Raw genomic sequence first — 16,490 nt, forward strand, 5'->3', positions numbered from 1 at the left:
TGAGAAGGAAAAATTTCACTAACTTAAAGGAAAAGATCTTACAATGAGGATCATCCCCAAAGCTAACTCTAGGATGTTCTTCGGGCTGTGCTCCTCTATCATCATGAGGTCCCTTGGGTTAGCTTTGTAGACATGCTCCACCGTGTGATTCGCAGTCTCATAAAGGGTCCCCCTGAAGGTGTCGGGGATTTTCTCCAGGTCGGGGGGATCCACGGGAATACAAATGGTGGCGGCAGGGGCAGTAGGAGCTGGGGGATCAGCTTGTATGACTTGAACCTGAGTAGGTGCAAACCGAGGAGGAGGAGGAGGAGGGGGAATCCTTTTCTCCGTCACAGTGGAGGCCGAAGCTGTTGAGCTCGTACCTTTCCCCTTAGCAGGGGACTTGGTGTTTGGATAGCTTATACAGGATCTTTATTTATTTTCATGTATATCTAATATTAAACAAATTAATACGAGATAGCCTAAAACATGTATCTAAAACTGAATTCAAAGAGAAACGAATAATATAATACTTATAGTATACGCAGAGGAATTAAGAGTCCTTCCTTCAGTTTCTCTAACTCTTGTATCCTCTCTGTCGCAGAGTATTATCAAGAAACTGAACTGATCTTCTATTTTCTTCACAATCTTCCAATGTATCCTTAGAACCACCTAGACTAGTGTGGGAAATTCTCAACACATGAGATAGATATAGAGAGAAGAAAAGAAAATAACAAAGAGGTTTAGAAAAGGACTTGTGTTTAGAGAGAATATAAAACTATCAGAAAATCTGACTTGAGACTTATCAAACTTCTCCTACTGACCTCTCTCTAAGCACTCCTTTTATAGACTTAATTAGGCCATTTAATTTAATTAAAAAATCAATAAAATAATAGCCATTTTGAAGCCCTAGGTCGAAATTATCATGGGCTATAGGCCCGTGAAATTTCCCATTTGATTATAAGCCCATTGGACTTAAAATCAAGGCCTGTATTATTTTCTATTGATTTAATTAATTAAATAATTATTTAAATCCTTTATCAAATTAATTATTTATAATTTGAACCTTGATTTAAACTTATTTATTAATTTAGATACCAATTTATCTTAATTAATAAATCTGCCATAATTTCTCTTTTCTTCTCAAAATTACACAACTCTGTGAAACTATCCAAAATTGACTTGGTCAACTTTGATAATTCTAATTGATGATTAAATCAATTAATTGAGACTATCTAGATGATTTTATCCAAGGTACAATGGGGACCATGGGCCTATGAAATCAAGCTCCAATAAGTTATCATAAATCTAACAAATAAATTTACTAACTTATTAATTCCTCGTGACTCCACTATAGACTCGGAATTGCACTCTTGAATTCATAGAACGCTCTATAACAAATATAGATACGCTATTAATTATCCATTGTTACAACCATAATTGTCACTCAATCCTCTATAGACGGTCTACAATGAGATGGGACTAAAATACCGTTTTACCCCTCATTGTATTTTATCCTTAAAACACTTAGTTCCTTGTAAATGATATTTCAGTAAACTAATTTAATTACTGAAATGAGATCTCTATCATTTAACACCTTGAACCAAACTAAAAGGAAACCATCGTTTCACTTCTTCATCAGAAGCTATAGATGTTCATATCTATGATTAATATTCCCACTCAATTATACTACTGAGTTCCCAAAATGTAAGTATGGGCTAGTCCGTAGGGTAAGCTGGTAACGAACAAGTCAAAGAACTCAAATAATACAATCAGTTAGAATACTAACCACTCAGAATTGAGAATGAATTGACCTATGGTCAACTATATGATATGACTAGAATAGATAATAACGGTATGTTTACTTATCTTATCAACTGTCAATATCGGTCCTGTCCGATGTAACAAATACATCCGATATTATCTACTTTGCTAATGTTTTGGAAAGAACATAACACTGTAATGTGTAAGTAGATGATATCGTAGATTGGCAAGTCAGTGTAAATCCAGTGCACTGACTAATCTTAGGACTAACTTATTTTGAACATATAATCATATTTATATTCCACTGTGATTACGTCACTATAAATAAGATTAGCTATATGCTCGGGATTTAATAGAAGTTTATATTAAACAAATAATCATGAAAATAAAACATGTGAGCAAAGTGATTGACCAAGTCAAAAAATGATTTCTATTCTTTTATTGATAATAAAATGAGATTACAAAGAATTTGGGTTTTAATTAGGGCATAAAACCCCAACACTTGGATGTGGTTCCTGCCACAGGAGGTGTTTTCTTTGTATATCGGGGCCTCTTTACGGTAGAACCCGAGCTGGAATTCCCGCCCTGGAAAGCGGAGCGGAGATCGGGAGCCCCGGGTTTTTCCATTTCTTCGTCTGAAAAGAATAAGAAGGGAGTTAGAACATGGATAAATTCATAAATTTAAAATATATATATGTATATACAGTATAATAAAAAGTCATACCCTCCGGGTTGGGGGAGGAGTCTATTGTCACCACCTTCGGCCTCAAGACTACTTGGGGAGACGGGGAACCTACGTCTTAATTTCCTGAATCAGAGGAGGTTCAGGCTCAGGTTCTATTTTGGGGTTGGACTCCTCTACGTACTGCCTAAGTCTAGGGGCAAGGGTACCCTGGAGCAGAGAGGGCCACAACCTAAGATTGGTCCCATACTCTTAAAAAAAGACCGACCTAAAGGACAGGGTATTATCTTCGATAACGGTGCCCTTAGGATAGCCCATCTCATGGCATAACACTTAGTGGTCCACGCACTGGAGTAGGGTTATATTACCGTCTGGATCGTTAGGGTGGTGATGGACGAGCTGGTTTGGATTAAACCTAGCTAACCTAAGGTCGGCGACAATTCTATGTAATTCCCTATAGGGGTATGGGTTACCTTGGCTAGAGGGGTCGGCTGCTGCCCCCGATGAAGGTCGCTCTAACTCAGGGTCCCAAGCAGCCTCGGGAGCCCGCCTCTTCCGCACGAGAGGCACTTCCTCTTCTTCTTGCTCCTCGCCTTCAACGGCCTCGCTTCCCCTTCATGGGTAGGTGGGAGCTCACGGGCCACCGGAAGAATAGCCCGTGTTCTTCTCAAGGCTAGAGTCTGCCCTTTAGCAATTAACTTACATGCTAGCATTGTGTCATCGATCACGAGCTGGCGGTAGTCCTTCTCACTAGGCAGAAGCCTAGACAGCGTATCGTATTGACCCCCGAGGGTCACAGATTTGTCCTTCCTCGCGAATATGGCTGCACAAAAATAATACTCAATTAGTATATACATGAGGAGTAGGTCCAGACACAAAGAAAATGATTTCACGAGCTAAGAAAGGAAAGGAGACTTATGAGGATGGTTGAAGTATCGATGTTCGCAGTTGCGGAACCCATTCGACATAAAGAATTGATCTTTATAGTCGTTGGGGTGGCTGGGGAGCTTGATGACTGAGGGCGAGTTCGAGAATCGGGTCAAGTAATAGAACCCGTCACCTCGCCCTCGTTGCTCCATGTAGTATCCCAGAATATTTACTTAGCTAGTTAGACAGTAGTAGTAGTTATTATTAGATAGTAGTATGTTAGTTTTCATGGATTTAGGTTCAAGTCGGGACTTAGTTGGAAACTCATAGCAACATTTATGGATTTCATAAGTTTAACCTATAGTTTAAGAATATTAATTATAACATAAGGTTTGATTAATATTGCTGGTGATAGATATATTATTTATTATAACCTAAGGTTTAGATAGAGCCATTAAGAGCATGACACTTGTCATAATCATGATTATTAAGGAAATAAGTATTTTTGATGGATAGTTTTAATAAAAGAAAGATCTAGAAGCTCTAGAACCTACCAAAAACTATTAGGATCGTATTATGACTCAGTCAAAGATGTTATCCAATTCAAATTATGCTGAAAAAGTGCAATTTCGTGTTGAATATATTAACGTATGCCGATATATCGCAGCATAGGGGCCGATATATCGCCTAATGGAAGATACGGAAAACACGTCGACTTTGCACGAACGTACGAACAGGGGCTCGGGATTAGGGTAGAGCCGATATATCACCTATAGGAGGGCGATATATCGCCCTTTGTGATATATTTTTGAAGTTTGACTTTTTGAATTTTCAAAATACCCTTAACCACTTAGATCTGCCTTTGAACGATTTTGACCGAATTCTGTGCGTCAGTTGAACGAAAATTTAAATCTTTTTCATTTTATAATCATTTATTTATTCAAATTAAAAGGGGTTAGTTTCACTCCTTGAACTCTATAAACATGACCTAGTGCTCAGCCATTTTCTTCATTCTTCAAGCATTTGAGCAGAGCCTCCAAGGTGCTACTATTACTATAGAGAGATACACTTGGATTTTGGGTTAAAGATTTATCATTCTAAGCTTTTATAAACACTTGGGAAGTGAGAAATAGTGTGATTTCAGTACTAAGGTTTAGGCCAATCCATAAGGTTATTCAAGGTATTCCTATTCCATAAGTCCAGTTCTATATAATTCTTTAGTTTGTTTTATTCAGATCCTAACTCTTGTTATTGATTCTTGATTAGGTATTTAAGTTCTTGAAACTTAAGGTCTTTCTTGGTAAGTTTCTTTTTGATGGTTTAGTTTTCATATTCATCTTTATTCTTAGAGATTCTCACCATTTCTACTGTTGGTTTATAAGAGTGTTCTAAATCCTGTTCTTGTTCCCAAATATCCCGACTTTTGGTAAGGAAAATAGGATAGATTTTTATGTTATGAAATGTTTATGTTATGAAATGTTTATGTTATGATATATATGAATATTTCTTGTAGTCCTTGGGGCTTATAGTTGCTTAGCTAGCAAACCTCAATGCTTTTATGTCGCTTGAGGCTTATAGTTGTTTAGCTAGCAAACCCCAATGTTTTTATGTTGCTTGGGGCTTATAGTTGCTTAGATAGCAAACCCCAAGATTACCATTTTCATGGGTTAGAGTTATGATATATGTTTTATAGTATGTGATTATGATATAGTCTTATGCTTTTGATTTATGATGTATGTTGTTAGTAGATTATCCTTGCTGGGCATTAGGCTCACTCCTTTATTTTTTTAGTGTGATGCAAGAAAATGATATGCAAGGTGGGAGGATTCTTGGTAGCTTGGCTTGTGCGTTGAGGATGAATGGAATTAATGGACTGCGTGTCGATCGAGGATGACGTTATTTATTTTTAGTCTTTTAAATTATGTTTTCTTAATGTATTTATGCAATTAGTATTTAAAATTATGTTTTATGTTTTGAAAACAATGGGATCCCATACCATATCACATTTTATTTTATACTTTTATGTTATTGATACAATATTTATTTTAGAGTTTTAATAAAGTTATGATTATTTCTTATGTATGTTTTCTCCAAAAGTAGTAGCTATGTCTAGTAGTTTTTAATGTACCAAGGTCTTAGAAATAGTTGGGTCATTACACTCTGGGCTGGCCTTGAGGCAGAAAAAATAAAGGATGTCCGCCGGAGTAGGGACCTCCCACTCGTGCTTTAGAAAAAGATACTTCAACCCTGCCAACAGTTGGTAGAGCTCGAGGGGAGCACGAACGGCGCCAACTTCCGTAGTTGAGGAAGTCGGCGAAGTACTGGTCCAGAGGAAGGAAGGCCTCCGCCTTTAGGTGCTCGTTGCCGCAAAGTCATCCTAGAGAGGCGCACAACTCCTTTCCCCTTCATACGAAGGTCGGGCGATGAGGCCCCCAGACCCGACCTCAATGTTGTGGGACAACATTATCTTATTGACCCTTCCTTGGGTCGTGATCTTGGAGACGATCATCTCCGTCTCGTAGAAAGCATTGGGGTCCAACACGATCTCCCTTTCCACCACAGGGCCGAAGTGGGGAAGGGGAGACTCAGAGGCGATCGCCTTCCCCTTGTTGGTTTGCTGGACAGACAGACCAGGAGCGTCTTTCTTTGGTACGTTCTTCTTTGGTGCGCTTTTCTTGGGCGCCATTAGATCGCCTAACGAACAAGAAGGATGAATCACTTAGTAGGTGACCTAATATTTTATAAATTTTATGACTCGAATGAGTGGGGAAGAAGGGTATCCGTGATATACGAGCTGATTTGGTCTCAGCTCATTGCGTGATAACATGCGCTACCCTACGCTACGTGCCTCGGTTTCCCAACAGACCCCTGATATTTCGGGATTCGTGTGTCAGAGAACGCGGCCACTATTGACCTTAGGAGGCGGTTTAGAAAAAAGACCACCCAAGGAGTGTGTTCCCTAAGCAATCTAATTTTTGAACCCTAAACTTTCATCTTCTACATCTCAAATGGGTATTTCCTAAAAAACTTACCATGAACTACCCAAATGTACCCAGAAAATCCCCAGTTTCGTAATATCATTGTTTTGGGAGGGGTTCTAAACCTTCTCTATAAGCCTAAGGTTGGAGCCTATATGCCAAAAAGATCAAGGAAACACCTTAGTAGTGACTACTGAGAAGCATAAGTGGACATGGTAAATAGAACTCAGAAGTCGATAAAAAGTTTAGGTAAAACAATAAAACTGACAGTGTGGACGCCGATGAGAGAAGTGTATTCCGCAAGGATGGGAGTGCTCACTCTTGAGTAGTTGTATGACTTGGTGTTGAGAAGATATCGCAACAAATATTTTTGGGGGTTTTCATTTCTCTGAGAAAGAAGGAGGTTTGAAGATGGAAGACAGAGAAAATTTTCGAATAAAAGGTGATGAACTGTAGGAATTTTCTATCCCTTTTATACGTAAATGGAATAAACCAACTTGAGCCACCCGATTTGGCCAATGCAAAATCCGAGGGTCGTGGTTCAAAAGACGAAACAACGGCAAAAAGTTAACAAGACAATAAATGCAGTCCTCGGAACCTGAATGGACGCCAATTGTAATGTTCCATGTGTCCAGTACTCGAGTAGTGGGCAAACATGGGTAATTGCAATGGAAGTCTAAAAGTCCCTACTATGTAGGTCCGAAAATGACATCATAAAACACGAGCAGGGACTTGGGGGGCAAATGTGCATCCTTATTTCAGCACGAGTCCTTTATTTAGCTCGAGTACAACTAGCAAGTAAATGCACGAAAAAAATGGCCAATGAATCCATGTATTCTCCACGAAGACAGCACAGTACCCAAGGTAATGGCTTGAGCTGGGGTGTATAAAGTGATAGGCACGAACTTATAATATGTATAAGGCACAGCATTAATGGCACGAGCTCATGGTATATTCAGCTCGGGGCACGCTAAAGATCTGGCGTGTCCTTGGATCCCTGAAAACCCGAACATATTATATAATCGTGCATGGCTAGACATGGCATATCCGTAGATCCCTGAAAACCCGGCACGTAATATAATCGTGCATGGTCAGGCAGGGCATGTTTGCATGTCCCTGAGGATCCAGGATTAGTTTTATTTCCTTATTAGACCATACCTTAGGATAAATTGGAATATTTATAATAAGTGTAATACAGATAAAAATAGGTGTTAAGTCACGTGATGACCTGAAGACCTGTCCAAGGATTTTCTCTATAAATACTAAGATCTTGGATAGAAGGAGGGGGAATTTTTCTGTAATACTAAAACTCTGTCAAAATTCAGAGAAAAAGACAATAATAACATAGACTCTTGGACTAGGTAGATTTAATCATTGAACCACGTAAAAAAGACGAGTGTTCTTGGGAATCTCCTTTAGAGAATTCTTGAGAGTCCTTTTCTTATTACGGTTTATCATTAAGCACTAATTCATCTTAGTTATTCTCTTAATTCATTGTTGGCGAAAAACCGCATCAACAAGATTTATTATCAGATAAAAACAAATCCCTAAGGAAGAGGGATCTCCTAATAGCTGTTGTGTGCAAAACACGTTGCTGACCTCGAACGCATGTTAACGCGCTTTCGAGATTGTCCAATATTTTGAGCTTGTTCTTCCAGTCAACCTCCTCCTTAGGTAGTGATTTCATCGAAATCAATCTTCGGAGATCAATATCTTCAAGCTTACACTTAAGGCTCGAATAACACCCATATGTGTTAGAGAAGATTCATTCTTTTGAGCTTGAAAATTAAGCTCAAACCTTTTAATCTTATGCTCGATCGCAAACAAGAACAAGTCAGGAATCATGCATATTTATACAAGTGTTTAGCCGCTGCTTGTTATTTTTGAGAACCATTTATTCATCCACGAAATTTGGGTGTAACATTTTACCCCCCCTCAAAAGTGTTGGTTCGAATCCTAAGAGAATGAAACTTTTGAACTCCACTTTCGAAAATCGTGTCACCTACCACACTTGAGTGCGGACACACATCACTCGGGGATTGAATAACCGAGTACTTGAGTACTCTCTTTTTCTGCGTACGTCCCTTCCAATTCTTTTTGCTGCCATATTTCTGGAATCAAACATGATCCCTTGGATATTCTTCTAATGCAAACCAACGGTCCAGATCAATTCGACTGTTGAAATGCTGACTGGGGCATATATATACCCCTTCTCCATCTTTTTCATTTCCACTTTTGTTCTTCAGAGAGCACGAACCAAAGAAAAAATAAAGAAAGTACCGGAGCTTTCTTTGCATGTTTTCTAAACCGAAGAAACAAAGCAACTCCAATACCTTCGGCTCTGTGGGATCGTTCCTACTTCCCATCCTCCAGTTGACAATCTTTTCATTTCCACGAACCAATTTGTGTAAGTTCTCTATGAGCTTTTTTTCTCTTGTTTTTATGCTTCTTTCGTTCGTGAAGATGGCTTTCTGGTTTTTGCCAAATATTATGGCTCATTTCTTACATTAAGCAAGTTTTTTTTTTTTTTTAAAAAAAGAGTAGATTTGGCATGATTAGGATCATGGTTGAAACCAAAAAAATTTATGGTAAAAACAAGTAAAAATGGAGTTTTTCTAGTAATGGGGTTTTTCGGTCATAGGTTTTGGGTAGCTTAAGAAATAGGGTTTTGGTTTAGGGTTTTAATGCACAAATCCCAAAAATATAGCCTTTTCGGGTAACTGCCAACTTTTTCCCTGGAAATCCATAATTCTAATAAATTGGCAATAACCATCCCACTCCCGCGTGGGTGCACTCTTGATGCTCGAACTTTATAATAGTCCAGGATAGACATCTGAGTTAATCTCGCCTTTTCCAGCCTTCAGGCTCGATTAGGGTAACCTCGTTATCTTGAGCTTTCGAGCTCAAGTTATCAAAATTCTAACCCTTTCCACTTTTATTATTTTTTATATAATGAGCCCTCACCTTTTTCTTCCTTGCTAGATGTCGCAGTACTTTGAGAATCAGTGGGGGCCCAAGTTTGCTATCCCTTACCACCCATCAACTCTTAAATCGCCTTTCACCCGAAACCAACGATTGATCCACGAGCACAAAGAACGGTGCGAGCAAGATGATATACGAGACCAATTTCGACGTCAGATCGACAAGGTCGAAGAGAGAAAAAGGAAGAGACTCCGAGTGGCAGCCTATCCTGACCTATACCCCGAGATCCGACCTATTTCATTAGACCTCAAACTCAAAGTTACCATAGCCTTTCCACCTAGTGAGTTCATATTCAGTCTTATGGAGGGTCCTTCTAACCAATTTCCTAAATCTCCCAAATCCCTTTCTATCCCAGTCTCGAAGAATTCTTTCTTCAAGGTCAAACACTATCAAATTTCCATAACCTCGACTCGACAAATTTCCGAGCTCCTCTCTTGTCACGGGTTGAAGCTCTCTGAAAAGTTAGTCTGTCGCCATGCCAACTTCGATGAGAGTAGCTGCTCTGCACCTAGAGAAGACTATCTAGATAGAAAATTTAAGCTCACGGCTTGGATTCGTGAGCACTTACGAGATGGGGCCTTATTGCTTCTAAAGGATTACTTCCGGAGCTTTCTGGACTATGCTGGCATAGCCCCGTTCCAACTCCAAACGAACTCATATAGGGTTCTATCTATGTTGAAGTCACTGTACAAGGAGATGAAGTGGCAAGAGCCCACATCACATGAGATCTTGTACCTTTGTTGCCTCAAAAGCAACCCTTCTTGCGCTCATGGTGGGGATGGGTTCTACTATCTGTCCAGCTACCCGAAGGACAAGCGACTGTTTGAAGATATTCTGAACCATCATTCAAACTTCAAGACCGCCTTCTTCTGGACTGACGATCTCGTTCCCTCCCAATTCTACTCCTTTTCCCGACATAGGGAAGCCATCTTCAAGCTCCCCTATGGTCCACAATCCATCTCTTATCTTCTTCATGAGGACAAGCTTCGGCTTTGCAACCTTCTAGAAGAAGGCGAGACCATTGACGACTCCGGCAACCGCAAATATTCAAGATGGGAGGATGTGCCCATGCCTTCCACCAAGCTCCTTGTGAGAGGCAAGCACGCAGGTCAAAGCTCTCGATCCCATAGACCTCGCCCCTTCGAACTCTCATGCTCGGGAAATGAGGCACAAGATGAGGCCTCAGCAAGCTCGTCAGGAGGTAAAGTTGTGTTCGACTCATGCATGTGGTTTCTGTCATTACTTAAGCACGAGCCCTATGTAATGATCCTCTTCGAGGACCCCAGGGATAACTTCTTAGCATGGTCGAGGGTAGACCGTAGAGTCTGTAGGTTTGATAGTTGGCTAAGAAAATACCAAACCATGTATAGTCTAAACGAGGTTTGGGATGGAGTAGCAGTACAATACAACACAAACGATTATAGAGACCTCTCGAAGAGGTCCCCCAACTTTAGGGAGGGGACACCCATAGCGTCGTCAGAAGACATGGGAATTTCTTGGTCCCCAAGTTCGAGCTCTAGTGACTCTTCCTGTTAGGTTCTTGACACTTGTAAACATTTTTTTTACTTATAAAAACGTGTATGACTTTTTTCTTTCTCAGCATACTAATATACCTCGTGCTTTTCATGTGACATGGAGTCAGATTTGGACTGCCTCTTGGGATAGTCCCCTACGCTCCGTGGAACCAAACGAGGTCGCGTAACCTCAAAGAAAGGGGCCACCTCGAAGTCAGCCAAGACTGCTGAGGGCTCCTCTCCCTCGAAGCCCACCTCTTCTGAGCCCAAAGCCCAGGCTCCAAAATCCACGGACGTGGTTTCTGACACAGCCCTCTCAACCTCAATAGTCGCCACCACCAAACCTCAGGAGACCATTCCACCTGCCCAACATGCTGGAGACAAAGGCAAACAAGTCGTGCCTCCGACTCTCAAACCTATGGGTGCCCCAACCATGGTCCGCAAGTTTGTGACATCATCCCACATGTAGGAATACCCTCTAGTGAACATTGCGAGATCACTGGGAGCCAACCTTTACTCGTACTTGTTGTCCCGAACAGGCTAAGCCTGTAGCAATCTCGATGCCCATGTTTGGTGGTGTTTGAGGGGGGACAATCCCACACACCTCATCGACCAAATAATGGAGCTCGGGGTTTCGGTAAGTCTGTTCCTCGCGACTTTTACTTTCTTTAGTCATCTATTTATTTTCTAACCCTTGTAAACATTTTTTGTTCCAGGGATGTTCTTGGTGTTCTTCGCCAGAGTTCGGTGTTCTCCTCGAAGATGGTGGTGGCAGAAACCTTGGTTTACAAAATAAACCAGGCTTGCATCAAAGCTAAAGATGGTTTGAAGGAAGCCCAGGTCAAAGATGAGGAGGCCCGAGCAAGGCCGAGGAAACCCTCAGGCTTCTTCAAGCTAAACTTGATTCCTCTGAGGTTACTGCCAACAACTTAAAGGCAGAACTCGACACCAAGACAACAGATTTCAACTCACCTAGGGCCAAGATTGATCACCTTAAGGCCTAAACAAGTGCTGCCAAGGCCGAGGTTGAATTCCTAAAGGTGGAGAAGGATTCCGCCTTCAGAATTCTTGAAGACGAGAAGAAGCGCCTCACCGAGTTCAAGACCAAGAAGGATTGGGCTACAGACCGAGCTATGTACATGATATGGTCTCTGGACCCCCACATAGACAATTTAATCCTTTAGGATAAAGAAGAGGAGTTCATCTTCAAATGGAAGGCCCGGTTGGCCGAGGAGGAGGTCACATCCACTTCCTAGGATGGCGGGAACGGGGATGACAAAGGCGAGGAGGGCGAGTCTGGTTCAGTCGACCAACACTGAGCTGTCTCGAACAGGGCTACATCCCTTATAATTTTTGTAACTACATATTTTTTGTGCCCTTGGGGCAAAGACAATTTACAGCTTGAGTTTGGGCTATTTTGATTATCTTGTGAATGTTATATTTTAATAGTAGTTTTTATGCTTTCAACTTTCTAGCTCGAAAATCCTTTTGCACATTATCTACCTTTAGCTTTTTGGCTTAATATTTTACATCATATTTCTGGATCGAAATATTTCGAGCATGTTATTATTAAGGACATGCTTTTATACTTGTTTATTCATACAAATATACATTGGGCTTAAGTTCTAATTTCAATACATTCATGCATAGTTTATTTGAAATGCCCATGTTCGACTTCGTTTTTGTCAAGGTCGAATTTTACTTTTACCACGTATTTAAGAAATACTCAAATAGTATTTAACTTTGTTAGTCTAGTTATATCTTGTTTTTCCAGTTACTTTTCTTCATCCTCGAGTACGACCTCGAGGTTGCGAGGTCGAAACTCTTTTGCAAAAATTTCCAGCCCTAGTCTCGACTTATGTTTTTGGGTTGGTTTATCTAGAATTCCAACTTTTGACTGTATCGATTAAGTCTTGTTGGTTTGTTCTAGTCTTGTTTAATTCGCGTTTGGTTAATGATCCATACACTTATTGTTTTCATCATGTTAGGTTAACAATCCATACATTCCTATTTAGAGTTTATTTTTATTTATGTTATATTTTATCGAGCCTATGGTATGATTGTATACCACTTATGCCCCCTTAGTATCCTAAGATTGTAGTCTTAGGTTATTGAATTTTGAGGGCTTGCGAAAAAGTATAACAATAAAAATACAAAATTTGAATGAAATTCAGTACTTTATTAACAAAAAGCAAAAATTAAATACACGCTTGGTTAAAATGAATAAACATCATTCCTATATTACTTATAATAAGGTCGTAGATGTTCAACATTCCAAGCTCACGGAACAAATCCTCCATTCAGCCTTGCTAGTTTATAAACTCTAGGTCGAATAATGGACTCGATCTGATAGGGTCCCTCTCAATTAGGCCCGACAACTCCAGCGGATGGGTCTCATGTGGCTAGAAACACGTGCCTTAACACTAATTCTCGCAATCTGAATTTCTATCTCAGACCCTTTTGTTAAAATCTCTTATTGCCCTTTGCTAGTATGCAACATTTTTCAGCTGGGTTTCGTCTCATCTTTCTTCGATAAGGTCCAAACTTTGTTCGAGTTGGGATTGGTTCGAGATTTGATCATATGTGTCACGCCTTATAGTTGGGATTTTGACCTTGATAGGCAACATGGCCTTGCATCTATAAGCCAGGGAGAAGGGGATATGCCTCGTAGAGGTTCTCACCATTGTTCTGTATGCCCATAAGACTTGAGGTAGTTCCTCCAGCCATCTCCCCTTAGCTTCTTCTAATCTTTTCTTCATAGAACTCTTTAGAGTCTTATTTACTGCTTCGACTTAGGCATTTGCTTGTGGATGGGACATGGAGGAAAAGCTTTTAATTATCCCATTTTTCGCAGAAGTGTGTGAACAAATCACTGTCAAATTGGGTCCCATTATTCGACACAATCTTTTTGGGCATCCCTTATCTATAGATGATATTTTTTACTATGAAATCTAGGACTTTCTTCGAGGTAATAGTAGCTAAGGGTTCGGCTTTGGTTCACTTTGTAAAATAGTCGATGACAACTACAACATATTTTACTCCACCTTTTCCAGTTGGCAAGGAGCCTATGAGGTCAATTCCCCAACCTGCGAATGGCCATGAGGAGCTCATCTTGGTAAGCTTGGCAGGTGGGGCTCGCATTATCGAATTGTTGACACTTATCTCAACGTACTCGAATGATTCTGCCTTGACTGTTGGCAAGAAATATCCTTGCCTAATCACCTTCTTTGACAGGCTATGCCCCTAAGTGTGGTCTCCGCAAAATCCTTCATGGATTTCTTCTAAAATCTTCTTTGCATCGGGGGGAGTTACACACCTAAGTAGTGGCATGGAGTATCCCCTTCTGTACAATTTTCCTTCTAAGATGGTGTATCTTGGTATTTTGTACATAAGCTTTCTAGCCTCATTGCAGTTTTCTGGGAGACTTCCGGTTTCGAGGTAGTCAACTATCGGGGTTATCTAGGTGGGTTGCGAGTCAATCATGTTTACATTTTCTTCCTCAGGCTTGGTTATGCTCAAAACTAGTAGGAATTTTACTAGAACCACGTTGAGTGTGTCAGCCTCTTTGGTCGTGGCGAGTCTAGCCAATGCACCTACATTCGAATTTTTTTCCCTTGGAACTTGTTCTATAGCGTAGAACTCAAACTCCCCAAATGCAGCCTTAACTTTCTCCAGATAGGCTGCCATTTTTATGCCACGAGCCTGCTAGTCACCTAGGACCTGGTTAACAACCAATTAAGAATCATTGTAGCAGTGGATGGCCTTTGCTTTGAGCTCGGAAGCTATTCAAAGACCTGCTAATAACACCTCGTATTCAGCCTCGTTATTCAATGCGTCAAAGCCAGACCTTAATGCTGAATGGAAGCGATTTCCCGCCAGGGTGATCAAAATGATTCCTGCCCCCAACCCATTTTCATTAGAGGATCCATCGATGTAAAGATCCATAGCTCGCGAGCTGGGGTTACGACTTCCTCGTTGGAGATTCCTGTACATTCGACAATGAAGTCTGCCAAAGCTTGCCCTTTGATCGTTGTTCTAGGATGATAGGTGATCTCAAACTGTCCGAGCTTGACAGCCCATTTCAACAATCTCCCGGATGCTTCGGGTTCGGATAATACTTGCCTTAACGGCTGATCAGTAAACATATGAAAAGGATGTGCTTGGAAATAGGGTCGAAGCTTTCGAGATGCATGTATTAAGCACAAATCCAGTTTTTCCATTAGTGGGTATCTCGATTCTATCCCCAGTAACCTTTTGCTGACGTAATAAATGATTTTTTGTACCTTCTTATCCTCCCAAACAACTACTGCACTAATGGTATTCTCGGTTGTGGCGAAGTACAAGTACAAGACTTCCTCTATGATTGGAATAGACAAGATTTGTGGGTCAGCGAGATGTTTCTTAAGGCTCTGGAATCCGAGTTCACTCTTGTCTGACCATGCAAACTTCTTCCCCCCTCTCAAAAGATTAAAGAATGGAAGACACCGATCTATAGATTTTGAGATAAACCTACTTAAGGTCGCCATTCGTCTAGTTAGGATCTGAACATCTTTATGTTTTTGAGGTGAGGGCATGTCAATTAACGCTTTAATATTGTCAGGATTAGCCTCTATACCCTGAGCATTCACTATGAATCCGAGAAACTTTCCTAAGGATACTTCGAATGAGCATTTTTATGGGTTAAGTCTCATACGGTATTGTCGGAGCACAACGAAACATTCAACGAGATCATCCACATGGTTATAGTTATGTTTGGACTTGACTAACATATGCTCCACATAAACTTCCATGTTATTCCCTATCTTCTCAGTGAACATCCTATTCACTAGTCTTTGGTATGTGGCTCCTGTGTTCTTGAGCTCGAAAGGCATTACATTGTAGCAATACAAGCCCTTAGTTATTCTCTTCATTTTTCTTTCTTTTTGAAGGGTTATCTCTTGAGGGTCGAGATGTTGATGGTCAGTTTTAATGCTGACCTCGCCTCTTCTACATTGACGAATCTCTGAGCCCTTTTGTTGAACTCGGTTATTGTTCTTATCGGTTTTCTCTGCATATCATCCCAAAGGGGACTTCCTGGCAATATTCCAGCTCCAACGACCATAAGATGGCCACTATCATCAACATTACGGGCTCACACCACCTCTATGTTAAACCTCACAAAGTAGCTTTTTAATGATTCTCCTGGCTGTTGCTTGACATTGGTTAAGGTTGTGGCCTCGGGCCTAACACCTACCATGGCCTTGAATTGTTTTTTAAATTCCTTTCCCAATTGATCCCATGAAGAGATTGAATGTCTTCTAAATTTATCAAACCAGTTTTTTGCTGGTCCTGTCAAAGTAGTTGGATATAACATGCATCTGAGCTTGTAGCCAACGTTGTTCACTCGCATGATGGTGTTAAATGTGCTCAGATGGTTGTATGGGTCTGAGTTCCCATCAAAAGGAGCTACATGGAGTATCTTGAACCCGTAAGGGAATGGTGTGTTTGATATTTGTGGAGCAAAAGGCTAAAACTTTTGGTTGCACAGGCTGGAGCAAAAGAAGCTACTGGCTGCACAGGTTCCTTTCGGTTGTCCAGATGTTCACGTAAATCTGGGTTCGAGGGATTGCCTTGCCCTCGGTTTTGGTTCAGATGATCTTGAAGATTAGGATTATTGTCATAATTCCCAGTATTCCTGGGTTCGGTATTATATAAGCTTACAAACCTAGTGAGTTCCAAACTCCC

This window comes from Humulus lupulus, chromosome 6 (assembly GCF_963169125.1).
Source record: "Humulus lupulus chromosome 6, drHumLupu1.1, whole genome shotgun sequence".
NCBI classification, from domain to species: Eukaryota; Viridiplantae; Streptophyta; class Magnoliopsida; order Rosales; family Cannabaceae; genus Humulus; species Humulus lupulus.